Genomic DNA, 14,177 nt, shown 5'->3' with positions numbered 1-14,177 from the left:
CTAAGAGTGAGCTTAACATCTCCCACCAAAGCCAGTGGGTGCTACCTTAAGTAGACACACAACATCGTGTTTATTGTATTTAGCTAGTTGACATTTAAGAGAAAACCTTATTATGGAGTTGGTAAAGTATAACAAGCTCATTTCTTCTACTTATGACTCAGTTTACTCATGTATTTGTACCTGAGAGCTTATTCCTACCTCCTTCTGGCTGCTTTCAGTTTACGTGATAAAAGAAATGAGACTTACTCTCCCACTCAGTGTCCTTGTACATTTTCTCTTAGTTTTTCTGTGAATTTTGTTGTAGATAAGGTGGATGAGATGATCCATTATTTTGGAATTTCTTGCCAAAACTACCAGCTCTGAGATGTAACAGGTAAGTAAGAAAGTAACAATGAAATCTGGAATTTTTAAAAAAGATTAAGACATCCTTTTTAACAACAGAGTAGACTCAAGTTACCTGAATTCCCCAGAGGAGCCAGGAAACAGTTGGGAACTACAAATTTATTTTACACAAACATGGAAATCTGATACCCTATATTTTGTAAAGTGAAAACAATATGATCACTTAATTACTCAGGTGGACCTGAAGAAAATTTCAGAGAAATCGAAATAAAGCTTATAATACACTTTAGAAAAGCACGAAAGGGAACACAAATGCTTCACAAGAAACCTCTCTTAGGAGGCCAGTATCAAAAGAAACAAAACAGGTGGTAAACAGGATTAAACCACAAGTCATCAAGGGGTAACAAAAGTATTATTACTCAAAGTAAGGAAACTTCTCTTAGGAATTATCCAAAGACAAGTCAGTGATAAAAAGAAAAAGAATTTTCATCTCCACGACAAAATTTGCTTTACATTTGCTTCGTAATACAGCTACAAACTTAGGAAAAAAATAAGTGTAATAAAGAATGTAATTGCTTTTGGGATAGAAATTGAAGATTAGTTGAGGAAAGGATTGCTATATATATATTTTTAATAACCACATTTGATTCGATGTTGACTTATTCCTCACAAAGTCAGTTTGAATTTGTTCCAGTGAGAACTGTCAGATCCTGCAAACATTCCTGGTCTTTCGAGTCGTATGCCTCTGACAGAACACAGAGCATCGCACAGGGCATTGGAGCCTTCTGAGTTCATTACTATTTTTATAATACCTTATAACTCAGTTTCTTCAATTAGAAAAAAATGCAGGGTGATTTTTTGTTTTTTGTTTATTTGCTCAGTTGTTCCTCATATCTACCCATTGAATTAGAAGGCACAAGTGTAGTCCATCTTCTATAGAGAAGGAAAGGAAGATTCTGAGTGGTTATGTGACCATCCGATATCACACAGATAATAAAAATAACCGACAGAAATTAAGGGAGTTCATTGCCACAAAACCTCCTCTTCAGGAAATCCTCAGGAAAAATAACCGACAGAACCAGGGCTAGAACTCTGGTCTTCTGACCTCTCATGTCATTGTTCCAATGCACCATTTTTAGCCCAGCACAGAGAATTCTTAAACAGATTAGCAAGCCACGCTCCTGAAGTCGCAAGAGTTGTTATGCGAGTAAGGCATCAGAATGAAAACCCTAGTTTCTAGGTGGGAAATGATGGTGGCTCTCTAAGATGGACATATATTTTATTTCTATAGTTTCTTTTATTTTGAAGAAGAGTCCAGCAAAGTCTAGCCTTGGCTTGTTTCTCAAGGAGTGGTCTCTGAAATAGATGCCCTCTTGAGTTAGGTACAAGGGGGCTGGCCTTTCACAGTCCTGTATTCTTCAATTACTAGCTATGGACTGTGGCTGGGGAGGAGCAGGGAAGGTGGTGATAGTGGGGAGGGGGTTGGTTAACCTCCCTGGTGAAGCAGCTCTAGCTAACTGAGAGCAATTTTCTGGGGAAGGGTGGGTGGGTGCCCTGGTCTGGTAAGGAGGATTCAATGCATACCATAGCATCCACTGCAAGTAATAAGTCATGCCTCGTCCGTTTATATCTAACAACCTTCAAGCTAGTCTTAAAAAGTAATTGTGGCTATAATGTGATTATTAGACTATAATGAAACTGCTCCCTCCTTTCCTCCCATAACATTTTCCTCTTTTTTATAAAAATGCTTTTGTTCTAGAAAATTTAGGGAGTTAGAGGGAAAGGAGATTTTTTTTTTTTAACAGGCTTCTATTCTGGAAAAGTAGAAATCAGATTTTCTGAGTTCAAAACCCAGATCAGGTGCTTCCAGCTATTTGAGCTTGTTTTGAGCAACTTATTTCAATGCTATAAGCTTCAAGATCTTTCCTCCTAAGTAAACTGGAGGTAATCACAGTGTTTGTGTCATGGAGTTGTTATGAGGATTAAGAGACATAATGCATGCATGCAGTAGGTGCTCAATCATTGTTCGCTGTCCCTTTGGCTCAGTAATAACCATTGTAAAATTTCTGTCTGTATGCCTTCAAGTTCTTTCTCTGAATTATATAGACGGTGTTTTGAATATTGGAATCATGGCAAATAGAAACTGTCGATCGAGCGCCTCTTGTGGTTTTAGATTTAGAGTACTCCGCTGTTGTTACTAAGTAACAGACTGGTTATCCTGGGTGGAGGGAGGAGCGGGGTGGTTTCCTCCCACCCCAGCCACAAGCTGCTTCAACCAACTGGTGGGAGGGTTTTTTTTTTTTTGGGTCTTTGTTGCTTGAATATTGGAGAAAGAAATGCCAGAGGACCTGGCTGGCCAATATATGGTAGCTAATACAGTACTGGCAGAGTATTTTGAAAATATAAAGCAAGCTTAAAAGTTTAATTGTCACCAAACAGCAATAATCATAGTTGTAATGTGGTGGAAAGGTTTGAAATTGTTGTTATTTTAAAGGAGCCAAGAAAAGAAATTCACTGTTAGAAATTTTTCATGTTGGATGAATTTTTGACGTGGAACATTGAAAAAATATTTAATGCCAGGTATCTTCTTGTGTTTTTGATTCTCAAAAATCAAATAGCCTTTGTAAAAGGCAAAATAACCAAAATCGCAAACAGTGATTTTGCTAAGCAATGAGAGTGGTTGCCTCTTGTCTTGACCGCCTGGCATCCATTAAAGGTCCTTCAGGCAGCATGTACCCTGTTCCCATGATTGGTTACTGGTTTAGTGGGGAGCTCGAGCAGTGAGCACAGACTGACCTAAACCAATTCACATATCTGAGCTCCTGGCCACAGTGATGTTCCAGGTGAACGCCTGATCTAACTCAGAACAATCAGAATGAATCTCAGAACTTTTATGGGAGTTACTAGAAAAGATACATTCCCATTCCCTTGTGACTTCAGCCTAAAGGTGTGCAATGTGGAGCTGCTGCAGCCATCTCACCACCACGAGGAGAACACCTATCTCAGAATGAAACTCCATGGAGAAGGCCTCTCTGAGAGATGGACAGAAACTCGGCCTTGGTGATATTTCTGAGATATGGATCCAATTATCCCAGAAGCTGGACCTATGCTAGCACATGTCCATCACATGAGCCAATACATTTCTTCTCCTTTCCCTCCTCCTCTTCCTCTTTCTTCTTCTTCTCTTTTTTTTGTTGTCAGTTTTTCTCTTCTTGTCTTGATCCTGCTGCTCTTATTAACTGAGAGAGTCCCATCTGATATTGGAATCAAGGAATCATTTGCTTATAGTGGGTAATGAGACTCTCCACATTTTCATTTTTTTCAAGTTGTACGTAATAATATTACCATATTTACAAGTTTGATATTGTATTAGGGTTCTCCAGAGAAACAGAACCAATAGGATGTATATAAATATTTATGCACAAACAGACTGGATACCCAAAGAAAGCCAATGTTGCTATTCAAGTCCAAAGACCATCTGCTGGAGAGTTCTTTCTTTTTGAAGGAGGTCAGTTTTTTTGTTCTATTCAAGCCTTCAACTGATTGGAGGAGGACCATCATATTATGGAGGGCAATCTGCTTTACCTAAAGTACACCAATTTAAATGTTAATCTCATGCAGAAACACCCTCACAGAAACATCCAAAATAATGTTTGATCAAGTATCTGGGCACTGTGGCCCGGCCAAGTTGACACATAAGATTAACTATCACAGATACCAAGTAATAATGATGGCCAATTTTATTTTGCTCTTCCTATGTGCTTGGTACCTGGCTAAACATTTTACAAGCATCATTTTAATGAATTCTCATACAATTATTTGAGCTATTGTCTTGTTTTTATAAACCATAAATGGCAAACTAACATTAAAGGAAATTAAACTTTAAAGAAACATGTCTAAGACCATCCAGCTAATAGATGGTAGAGCCAGGACATGAACCTGGTTTGTATGATTCTAACAAACTGGGCATACTGCCACTTCAAGGCTACCAATTTGCTTACCATGCTTTGGTCACTTTTAGCAGAGTACTCTAGCAGAGTGGGGGAAAGAATCCTGAACTGGTGATCAGAAGACATAGCTGCTTTTATTTTTTCATTCAATATTTTTGAGCTATAACTGCTGGGAATATGTTATGCTCAGGAGACACCATGTTGAGTAGGACAAAGTTGTTGTCCTCATAGATTTGTTGGGAGTTCAGAGAAGTAGACAGAGTGCCAAATCATGCATGGGGTGCTAAGAAACCACAAAGCAGGGACCCCTGACCCAGTCCTGGACTCCAGGGAAAACTTCCTGGGGCAAAAGTTGTCCAAGCTGAATCTTGAGGGCAGAGTAGCTGTTAGCCAGGAGGACAGGGCTGGAAGAACATTCCATACCATCTCTAGCACTCAGTTTTCTCACAGGTAAAGTGAGGGATAGAGCTAAAAAATCTCTGATTCCTTCTGTGTTAGTTTTCTATTGCTACCATAACAAATTACCACAAAGTTAGCAGGTCAATCAATACAAATTTATCATTTTTGTTCCGAAGTTTGGAAGTCTGACACAGGTCTCATTGGACTAAAATCAAGGTATTATCAGCCAGGCTGTGTTTCTCTCTGGAGGTTCCATGGGAGAATCCATTTCCTCACTCATTTGGGTTGTCAGGAGAATTCAGTTCCTTGCAGTTGTAGGACTGAGGTCCCTATTTTGTTGCCAGCTGTCATCTGAGGGCTGTTTCCTGGATCTAGAGGCCACTGCATTCCTAGGATCATGACTCCCTTCTTCCATCTTCAAAGTCAGCAACAGTGCAAGTCCCTGTCATGCTTTGAATCTCTCCTCCTTTTTCCATCTCATTTCTCTGACCCAGTTGGGACAGATTCTCTACTTTTAAGAGCTCATACGATTAGATTGAGCTCACTTGGGTAATCCAAAGTGATGTCCCCTCTCCAGGCCTTAGTTATGTTTGCAAAGTTATTTTTACTATGTAGGGTCACATATTTATGGGTTTTAAGAATTAGGATGGGGACATCTTTGGGGGCCCATTATTCTGCCTATGACAATCTTCCAATTTTAACATTTTCTTATTTTAGGGGAATTAATAATGAACAAAAATAAGACAGAGGAAATTTGGAGAGGCAGCACCTTGGTTTCCCATGTTTAGAAACAATTTTGAAAATAACCTACATCCATAGGTAAAAGTTCTTCCCCGAACAAGAGGAGCAAGTCATAGTCTGGAGTAGCTCTAGATACTTCTACACACTTGAAGGTCCTTCTTTTTCTGGAGTATTCTAGAAGTCAAGAAACAGCTGGGAGGAGGTAGGGATGGAGGTTCTGGCTAATGAGGGGTGGGATCAGCGCTAGATCTTCAGGTTCTTCTGGAAAGGTTTACAACTTGCTTGTGTACTCTCTGGTCTGGCCTCTGGTCTCTAGGTTGCAGAATCAAGTGGATTATGTTTTAGACTGGATGTCCGTCACCAGAGTTGGAGTGGTGATCTGCGACACTGCTTCCTTCCTACTCCTTGGTCATATCCAAGGTTGACTGAATCTTAAGATCTTCCTCAGACCTTGGTGGATTCCTCCTTATTCCTCAGACCTACAACAACCAGGACCTAGCCTCTGTGAAGCTGGATCTAACCTGGTGGTAGGAAGGAGCAGTGTTGTTTAGATCAGCACCCCCATTTGGGTGAGGGATAACTAGTCTGAAACAATAAACTTGATTGTTTGACCTGGGTGCCAGAGGTGAGATTTCCTAAATATGTGGAAGAAGCTGGTTCATAGAAAGAGGGAAAATTGGACCCTCAGATCTGGATGTCCCTCTACCGCCCCACTCAGTGATCTGCTGGAAAATGTACTATCAGAATTACAGAAGGGGAGAATTGTGCTAAATACACTTTTAATATAATTATTATGAACTATAATTATTTTAATTGTAAGGCCTCACATTTTGTAATACTGTGAAGTATACTTCCTATTATTTGTCTCATACTATCTGTAGAATACATCATACATTTTTTTTCAAACACAGAATAGGGGTGTAAGTATGGACTCTGGAGCCACATGGCCTGAATTTGAATCCTTATTTTACTTTGCATGTGACTTTAGGCAAATTACTTAATCTCCTCTCTATTTTCCCCTCTCTAAAACAGGGATAGTGATGGTACCTACTCATCTGGATTATTTTGAACAATAACTGATAGAATATTTGTAAAGTGCTTAGCACAGTGTTTGACATATACTAACACTCTCTAAATAGTGATAGTTGTCACTAGAATTATATTGTTGCTTTAAAAAATTGAAATAAGAACTCGTTACTGAAAGGGCACTGTTATTGTCTACATGGTATTGAGAAGGAACTTGAAAGTGGACACCCAGCCAATTATGGTGGATCCTGGACCAGAGCCCATTTCCTGCCTGCATCCTGATCATGCTCTTGTTTCTGAGTCCCCACATAGCCTGTGTAGCAGTGGGTGTAGGGGGATTTTTTTTCTTCCAGTTTTAGGGATAGCCTCTAGGAGAGAGGTATTTATCTTGTCTCTCCATGCCCCAAATCAGTTATAACCAAATTTGACCACATTTTTGCTTTGCTATTGCAAAAGACACTTCAAAATCCCTTTCTATTCTGATTTTCACTTTTATGAACTGGTTATGTGTTTAAAGTCGCTGGAAATTTTGATAATGTGTTTTCTTGATTATTTGTTTTCAAAAAGACATCAATAATCCTTGGTGAATCTTCAAGTACATCTGGTCTAGTGCCCAGAGTTTCATTAATAATGTCAGAAACAGGAAACTACAGTTGGCTCATAAGGGGTTGGAGGCACCTCCCTAACCAAACGCCCCTGACTTCAGACAAAGCAACTCACTGAAGTTTTTCAGATTTCGCTAAAGTTCCCAGCAAACATGTTCAACAAGATTATATTGTCTGTGAGTTTGTTTCTAGATAAGTATACCCTCCCCAGTTGTTAGGAGAGATTATTCTAGGAAACCTCCTTTTTTTCCCTTTTTCCTCCCTTATTTTAATCATTCTCCCAGACATTTGGTTTCAGGAGATAATATTTTATATATAAGAAGGGGAAAAACAACCTATAAAACTACAATATTCACAAAGTCTACTAAGCTGATTTACACAAAATAATTATTGGAAATATTAATCCCCTTTGTACAAATTCTCTCCAAAATGTCTGAGAGGATGATTTGTAAGTTCAAGAAAAGATATAAATGTCATATTCTCTTTACTTTTTCTTAAATCTCATTCTTGTTTCTTCAAACCCCAATTTTATCAATACCTGTGGAGATTTTTGTTTTACTTTCTGCTCAATATTAGTTCCACTCTTCCCAAATGTCTCTTATCATTCAGCAGGCTGGCCCAGGCTTGTAACAAGGCAGTGACAGGGTTCTAAGTGACAGTGGAGATGTGCCCAGAATTGGCACAGCATCACTTCCACTGCATTCTGTTGACCAAGCAAGTCACAAGATTGAGCCCAGATTCAAGGAGGGGGAACTAGACCCCACCTGTTTATGAGAGGAGCTGAAAGTCACATTGCAAAGGGTATGGATACAGGTAAATGATTGGCGACCGTTTCACAATTAATATATCACAATCATGAAGACAATTGTCTAGAGTGTCCTCTGAGCCATATATATCTTCCTCTGGATGTTTCTGGTGCTGTCTCTGGCCATGGTAGAGCTTCTTAAGATACACTGAAGAGGGAGAGTGAATAAATCTTTCTTTCCAACAGAGACAGGCCTAACAGATAAGTCCCCAAAAGGAGACTAATATATGGTACTTATGTAATTTACATTCTATTTATTAAAAAACTTATTCTTATTAGGGATCATCAAAAAAGACTCTAGGACCAGTCTTCCTACATTCACTCTATCAATGGAGAAAAATAATAGTGTGAAAAAAATAACCATTAAGTATGCATCCTCTATAAACTAATAAATAGCAAATCCATTCTGCATTACTGAAAAGGATATTACTTACGTAAATATTTAAGCTAACAAAATATAAACTATTTGTAACTTTGTCATGTCCACTTTCAAATGATGCCCTGGTTACTTTCAGATAGAACTCATGGCTCTCAGTTTTTATTTGTTTTTATCCTGGAAAACCTCCATCTGATATATTTCAGAGCTTTTTTGTTGCCACTCTGCTGGCCCTCTCCCACTTCCAGTTCCTTTCACAGTTTCTTGCCTGGAGTTTTTCAACGCATTCTCTTCTAAAGTCTAGAGAACTTGCTAATTTCTCTGCCTGATAAACTCTAGTTTGTTCACCAGTACCATCTAAAATGCTTTGATTAATTCTGAGAACACATTCATAGGAAAAAAGCCGGGGAATGAGAGGTGAATTTTGTGCGAATTGCAGTGGGTAAAACAGAAGGGATTTGCAAAACATAAAATAGTGGTTTTTATTAACTAGTGAGTTTGGCATCTAAACTGATTTTTATTGAATGTTTTTATTGTTGAAGATGTGCTTCCTTCCCCCAGAGCACAATTTCACCTCTCGTTGACCTGACTCTCTGTGAAGAGATCATATGGTGTCTGTGACATAAAAGTCGGCTCCACTCCAAGGAAAGCCATATTGTGCTTTAATAATATTTCCTTTTGCTGGAGATGAAAATTGATGGGGAAGAAAATTTATGAGACAATTTACTAAGAAAGTAAATTGTTACTGCAGCTGCCAAAGTGAGGGACACATGAAGGAGATAGATAAATGCTTTTAAGCCATTAAAAAAAAAAAACACAGGAGCTGGCCTGGTGGCATAGCAGTTAAGTTTGCACACTCCTCTTTGGTGGCCTGGAGTTCCCCAGTTCAGATCCTGGGCATGGACCTAGCACCACTTATCAAGCCATGCTGTGGCAGGCCTCCCACATACAAAATAGAGGAAGATGGGCACAGATGATAGCTCAGGGCCAATCTTCCTCAGTAAAAAGAGGAGGATTGGTGGTGGATGTTAGCTTAGGGCTAATCTTGCTCAAAAAAAATCACATTTCTTGTGCTTTCTTTATCTGGAAAGAACTTCCTTAAACATTTCTTAAAGATATAGAAGGAAAACCCCACCTAGCCTGTCTTGTATCTTTCTGTAATCAAGATCACATTTACTTCCTTTGAAGAAAATACTTTAATTTTGTCTTGTGTATCCCAGAGTCTATTTGGAGCAAGCGATGCTGGGAAGCCAAAAAGACCATTTGTCCTGGGGGTTTCATTCAAAAAAAGGTCTGAAATTTAGACTTTTAAATAATATTTCAAAATGAAACACAGACACACACGCAGGATTGAATATTTAAAATATGCTATATTTTTGTAACCTCATAATTTTGCACTTCTTTTTAATACATCGAGAGCCTCAAAATTGAAATATCTCTTGACTTGTGAGGAGCACTGCTTTCTTTGAATCAGAATTTCTGTTCCTTGTTTTCATTACCATCTATCAAAATCTAATCCATCCTTTATAAACCAGCTCAAATTGTCCTCCCATTAGGCCATCTCTGGTCTTTTTAGGTAGAAAGCATCTCTCTCTTCCGTAATCCCGCATTACTGATACATACATCTTATGTCTTTAGACTAGACTGTAGACCTCATGTGCGCAAGGGCCCTGTCTCATTCCCCCATTATGTGAGTAGAAATAAAAAAAATAGGTGGTCTTCGAATGGAAGTCTATGATTACTGTATTTCATGAGAGGCATTTTTTATTAAATTTTATTATCCTCTGTCTTTCTGTTTCATCATCTCCCTCTGTCCTTCTTGGTCTCTGTCTCTCTCTCCCTTTCTTTCCTTTCTCTCACAGGCAGCTGAAACTGAAATTAGGGCAAAATGCTTTACCTGATGTGAAGCCAACACTTCTGAGCTCAGAGCAGATTTCAGAGTAGAATGTGGGATTTGTGAAGTGTAAATCAGTCTTTGCAGAATTGGCTTAGATGTTCTATCCATTTTCAAAGATTTCCATTACCATAGCCTCTCTAATACCAATCTAATTTAGTGTAAAAGCTCAGAGGTCTCTGCTTAACTAGAAAATCATTCCTCTGGATGTACTCTTGGCTACTTGCAACGTGGGTTAGTGACAGCCTTGCTGAAATGGCAGAAAATAACATTCCCTGGAGCTCTCAAGGTCAATTAAGGTCATTAAGATGTCCAGTTACACTCTAGATTATATTTGGCGACATCACTATCAGATGTTGTCTTTCCATTTTTATTTCTCTACCCCTACTTACCTTTATGGGTTCTATCTTCAGTAAATAATGATGCCTCTAGGAAATTTTTGCATCACAGAATGTATTGGTCCTGAGTTGGGCTCCTAAAGACAGTAATTTTAGCACGTAAGTCAGCTCTTGGTTGTCCAGGTGACATTTCCTCGGGCTCTCCAAGGGCCAGGAAGGTAAGTTTGTATATTGGGTGGATTTCTTACCTCCAGTGGGTACAGCAATTTCCCTTTGGACAAGAAAGTTAATTTGCTCTGCAGGACCCTTGAGAAGCTCAAGAATTGGAGATATCAGAGAATCTATAATGTAGGCATAAAGTCGTATGTAAAGGGTCCCAAATTGGGAGATTATTTAACAGCCTGTAAAAGGCGCAGTTAGGCTGACCTGATCTCCTGCCCTGTGCTGGCTACGTAGGTTACTACCCCTCTTCACTCCTACGGGAGCCTGGAGAGTTAGTCTTTGGAGAAAGTGAAACCAAGTGATTTACGGAAACATCCAGTGGGCTGGAGTTATCTCTGTGGCCCTAGTTTGCTGACCCCGTAATCGATAGCTAAGGAGCACTACATATGTGAGTAAAGCCTTCAGCATGAGACATCGAAACAAATCAACAGAAAAAATGAAATCATGGGAGGAAGCAGAGATGATGCAGAGAGCAGAAGAAAGCCTCAAAGAAGTTAAAGTCATTATCCTTAGAGAGATAATAAAAGTATGACATCCGTAAATCAAGGACAGGTACATAAAAAAGGAGCAATCAGAATATGAAAGATCCCCAAGAAATTAAAATTGTAATAGCTAAGTAGAAACAAGTTCAAAAGAAGTCAGCAGATAAAGTTAAGAAGATCTCTAGAAAAATGAAAAGGCAAAGAGATAGATAACAGGAGGGAAGAGATAAGAAAATGAAGATAACCTTATTTCTGGGGTTCAACGTCCTGCTAACATAAGTTCCAGAAGGAGAGAATAAACAGAAAGAAAGAAATTATCAATTAGATATTACTGGAAAATTCCTCAGAATTGAAACACTTGTGACTCCAGATTGAAAAAACCCATTAAATTTCCAGCACAAAAAATAATGATATATTCTTTCCAAGGCTAATCATCATGGCCTTTCGATACTAGAAAAAAAATACTCCAAAATTTTCCAGAGAGAAAAAAGTTTACTTACAAAGGATAGCATCAGAAAATAGAATAGTATCAGACATCTCAACAGGAATTTGAAAGCTAAAAGACTTCTATTTTATATGTAAGAAATTATCAGTCAGGTATTATAGTGGAACAAAGCCATTGTCAGATATATAAATTCCCAAACCTTTATCTCCTCTACATCCTTCCTTAGGAAGATACTGAAAAATATGTCTTCAACAAAATAAGGAAGTATATTAGGAAGAAAAAAGATTTTGGATTTAGGAAACAGGAGATCCAAAACAAGAGAGGTGAACCAAATTTTCAAGATCCCCGCAAAGGGAACTCCTGAGATAATGGATGGTCTGAAGAGCAGTCGATCCCCATTGGAGCTGGAGCTCAGGGGATGTTGGGGGTGCTGTCTCCAGCAAAGCACATGGAATTGAAAGATTATCTGGCAGGTCTGATTGAATCGAGAATTGTATTGAAAGGCATTTTATAGAGCTGCTGGAGAATGTTGGAAATGAAACGAAAGAAAAAATAATGAGGCTATCTTCAATTCCTGGAAACACAAATTTGTACAAGGAAGTAAATGTAATCCTAATACTTCACCTGACTCAGCAGTGATGAATATTTACATAATTATAATAATGAAACCTCAGCTTTTGGGTTTAAATGAGTGAGAAAGAGAAAGAGAGAGAGAGAGGGAGAGAGAGGGAGGAAATATTGGCAGAAATAGAAGACAACGAAGAAGGTGAGAAAAATCATTTACCGTATTAGAAAGTTAGTAAATAACTTTAAAATGATAAGTTGAAAGATAGTAATGCATACATACTATTTAGAGTTTTGAAAGTAAATATTAAAGAAACTGTTAAAACTGCAAAAAAGACAAGAAGAGTGGCAGGCAAGAAGAATATGGAACTGCTTTTTTGCTGTTATTGTTATAAGCCTTTTAACATTACAGAAACCTAAAAAAATTTGTAAATGTAGTACATCGATTAAAAATTAGAATTAATTAAAACAATCTATTGGGGAAAAGTTCTGTGTATAGTTGATTCTTGCTGGTTTCACATCAGATCCACCTAAAAGAAATGGTGGTAGAAATTTCAAAATTAGTCCTAGAATTCAGATGTAAAGTTACATTGGATAATTAAAAATAAAAACTAGAAATCCTAGGAAAGTCAATTTACAACAGTTAAGAGCTACCACACACTTTTCACACCTTTTAGCAGGATGCAATAAAACGATCAAAATCCTTACGTAAAAGCTAGCATATTAGAATTAGATGAGATCTCAGAAATCTTTTCATATTTTATCATTTGTTCTTTAAAAATACTCTACATTGAAGAAATGTCTATTGCCTCGAATAAAGTGCTGTGAATTATATTTTGTTTCACAGACAGAAATTTATATGAAGAACTGAGTGGTTTGTACGCAATAGTACTGTTGAGGGACTGAATTAAGGTTGCACAAGTTACTATTTTGTTTATTTTATTAGTTAGTTTATTCTGTCTTATATAACATTAAGATTAGAGTCGCCCCATACACTGGGATCCTATTTTAGTGATCTAAGAATTAGCATTGTCTTTTTTTTTTTTTAAGGAGATTAGCCCTGAGCTAACATCTGCAGCCAATCGTCTTCTTGTTTGCTGAGGAAGCCTGGCCCTGAGCTAACATCCATGCCCATCTTCCTCTACTTTATATGTGGGATGCCTGCCACAGCATGGCTTGACAAGGCACCTAGGATCTGAACCCGTGAACCCCCAGCCAGGGAAGCTGAATGTGCGTACTTAACCGCTGAGCCACCAGCCGCTGTCTTTTAATTCCAAGTTGTACTTACTTGGGCTCTTAGATCACTGAGAGCATGCCAACACCAAAGACATAGCTCTTGGGAGCCTTTAATTAAAATATTCCCCTCCCTCGTTGGCTGAATCAGGAACTTGTTTCCAGTATGAGAAATGAAGTACTATCCAGCGTCCGCATGCAGACAGCTGGAGGTCTGAAGGGGACAGGGGGCTCTATGAAAAGACTGTGTGTGCTACTCTGCAAATTGGAGAAAATTACTCTTGACAGAGAAGCGCTTTGAAGAGGCTATGAGAAGTCAATGAAAAATGTTATGAAGCACCCGCATGAAAGGGTTCGTTTTCTCATTAGGTCTGCAGCTCACAGAGGGGATGGTTGCCTGTGCCCATTCATCTGTCTCTGTGAAAACAGGTTGCAGAGTTTTGTGCCATGCTCAGCATGCGTCTTCTTCACAGGCCACCAAATTTCACAGAATGTTAAATAAAGTCTGCTTTTATGAGCACATGACTGCTCTTCTGTGGCTTCACTCAGAAGTGAGACCTGTTGAAATGAATTCCTTTTTGGAAAACTAGCATAGTTTAACCCCCAAGGGCATTGTCAGCAAATGGAACTTAGGATGCTGACATTCAGCAAGTGACTGATGAAATGGTGAGAAAGGAAGCAGAGAGCAAGAGCCAGAGGCTCCGTTGGATAAGGAAAGGGTTCCGGGAGCAGAACAGTCCCACAGTTTGGTTTCT

The 14,177-nt window shown here is 38.6% G+C and overlaps 1 long non-coding RNA gene across 1 annotated transcript; it reads left to right on the top strand.

The window, feature by feature from the left end:
- The first annotated feature begins 304 nt into the window (after nucleotides 1-304).
- Nucleotides 305-13,944, top strand: LOC139079139 (uncharacterized). The gene is made up of 2 exons (XR_011532471.1): nucleotides 305-373; nucleotides 13,240-13,944. It is a non-coding gene; the product is annotated as an uncharacterized lncRNA (long non-coding RNA).
- The last annotated feature ends 233 nt before the right edge of the window (nucleotides 13,945-14,177 follow it).

The sequence above is a fragment of the Equus przewalskii genome, chromosome 24, assembly GCF_037783145.1.
Source record: "Equus przewalskii isolate Varuska chromosome 24, EquPr2, whole genome shotgun sequence".
Taxonomy (NCBI): domain Eukaryota; kingdom Metazoa; phylum Chordata; class Mammalia; order Perissodactyla; family Equidae; genus Equus; species Equus przewalskii.
Note: the sequence above shows the minus strand (reverse complement) of the source record. Positions and strands in the feature narration are given on the sequence as shown.